Source organism: Cucurbita maxima, unplaced genomic scaffold (assembly GCF_002738345.1).
Source record: "Cucurbita maxima cultivar Rimu unplaced genomic scaffold, Cmax_1.0 Cma_Scf00037, whole genome shotgun sequence".
In the NCBI taxonomy this organism is placed as follows: domain Eukaryota; kingdom Viridiplantae; phylum Streptophyta; class Magnoliopsida; order Cucurbitales; family Cucurbitaceae; genus Cucurbita; species Cucurbita maxima.
In genome coordinates, this window is record NW_019272053.1 from 1113058 (window position 1) to 1115663 (window position 2606).

Below are 2606 nucleotides of genomic sequence, written 5' to 3' on the forward strand. Positions count from 1 at the left end.
AAGATGATGTAAAAGAGAAAAATTCTTACGAAAATCACGGGAACTCATAAAAAATATTAAATTTTTTTTTTAAAAAAAACGATCAAATTAAATCGGAAGGGAAAAATGATCATTTTGAGCCTCTTTTTGAATGAGGGGTTTGCTAGTGCCCTAATAAGTTTTATGAAGGAAGAAAAAAAAAAGATGAGGATTAGGGTTTTGAGAGACAGGTAGAGAGAAACTGAAATTCGCTCCAAACGGCAACTTGGAGTCAGATTTTAGGAAAGGTCCTTCACAAATTTTTTTATTGGACCGAGCATAACGTAGTTGGGTTAGTCATCCAAATCCATTAAGTAGCAAGATAGATCGAGAGGCACCGATTTCGAGTTTTTGTTTTCAATTTTTCTCTAGATCCCAGAGATTTTCTATATATTGTTCATCATTTTTGGGATTTCCACAAATTTCATGAATGAAGTTGAAGTTGAATTGAACTAGAAATTATAATTTATGTCCTCAAGAATGGCAAGAACCTAAATCTCTTTGAATAGATTAATTAAAACTCTACAATTTTGACGAAGAAACTAAGTTGATTTTAGTTAGGTGGGAAAAGAAACTAAATTGATTGGGTCAACGGAGGGTGACCCAATCTGACCCGCTTTACTTGACTTCTGAATTGGGGCGGGACCGAATTAAGCACCTACTTGACTTCTCCTTCCCAAGCGTGCATAGTACTCGTGCGTGGGAAGTCTCCACGCACGTGGTCTGCATGTGAACGACATGAGTGCCTCTTTTTTACCCATTTGTTCTATTTTTGTCGGTTTTTTATTCCGATTTTGATACTAATCCTAATTTTACTAAGATTCACTGACAATAGTTACAAATGTTAAAATATTTTTAATTTTCATAACAATCTTAAAAGAAAGGTAGAGTTAAGTTCGGTTGTAACCCTGTGTTCAAGTTGGTCGGGTTGTCCAACAAAAAAAGAAAAAATGTCAACTTGCGAATTGACTTATTTTCCCTCCGGTGAACAATAAAACTATTTTTGTAGACTTATTTTAAAAACTTTTTGCATTAAAGCATACAACTTTTGAAGAAAGGAGGAGTGATTTAAGCGGTTTTTGTAGACTTATTTTTAAGAACATTAGAACAAAATAGAGATTTTATCATGAAGTAGTGGTGAAGCATTAATAGAAGGTTGAAGCATAAAAACACCCATGAAAGGCATCAAGACATCCACCAAGAAGCCATCCAATAGAATAGCATTTGACACTAAGCTTGCATACATACCCTCATCATGCTGCCATCCATTAAAGGATGCTTCTTCAATCACTTCATCTTTAATTCTTAAAACTTTACAATATGTATACCATTTTTGTCATTATCATTGTGTTACCTAATATCTACCTATCTAATATTTAGCTACGTGGCTTTTGTAGATATGCACGCTACAATGTTACATATTTGAGGCAACAACGGTATTTAAAAAAAAAAATGTAAAGTAAAAATCCTAGAGTCGTCAGCTATAAAATCAAGTGAGCTCGATTCTCTCACAAACTATAATTACGTTACATATTTGATTCAACGACTATGATATGAACTAAGAGACATCAATCAAACAATATACTTCAGTGAATATGTGAAGAAAATGTTGTTGAAACTATTAAAACATATTTCAATTCATGCCATGTTGAAGAAGAATGAAGCTTTATTGTAATAAATTTTGGGTGCATCATAATTTAGAGTAATTTAGTTGGTCTTTATTTAATGTATTTTAAGGCTTATTTACATAGTTGCTAATTATGACCATAAAATATACCTAGGGATTAATTATGGTCCTAAAGTATGAAAGTTACCCTCTTGGAAAGCGTCAGGTTAAGAGTTTTCATTTTGAGACTATATAATGTCATACCACTTTTGGAAGCCTCAGGTTAAGAGTTTTCATTTTGAGACTATATAATGTATGTAGTTCTTTTTGTAAGATGGACTTGAAAAAAATGTAGTAAAAGAAGTAGTTGTGCATTCCTTTAGCCAATGACTAAGTTTTTTTACAATTCTATGTAGTTTAAATTACATGTAAAATCATTCAAGCTCGACATGATCAATCTTGCTTGTGTAGTGATTCAAATCGCAAAACAAGTGTTTTTGCTTTCAAAGATTTGATCAACAAGAATCATTCAAGCTATACATGATTGATCTTACTTGTGGAGTGATTCGAATCTTAAACAAGTGTTCTTGCCGTGAGATATTCGATCAATAAAGTAATCTGAATCTTACTCCCCTTGTAGTGATTTCATATCAAACTGTATTAAAAAAAATATATATATATAAACCCTAGAGTTGTCAGCTATCAAATCGAGTGAGCTTGATTCCTCTCACAAACTACAACTACGTTTGATCCAACAAACTGTATTTTAAAAAAAACAAAAAAAAAACCTAGAGTCTGTCAGCTACATAACCGAGTGAGCTCAATTTCTCTCACAAACTGCAATTACGTTACATATTTGATGCAACAATGGTATTTAAAAAAAAAAAAAACCCTAGAGTCGTCAGCTATATAATCAAGTGATCTCGACTCCTCTCATAAGCTACAACTACGTGCAAGTCGAGAAGAAAATCTAAAAACCACA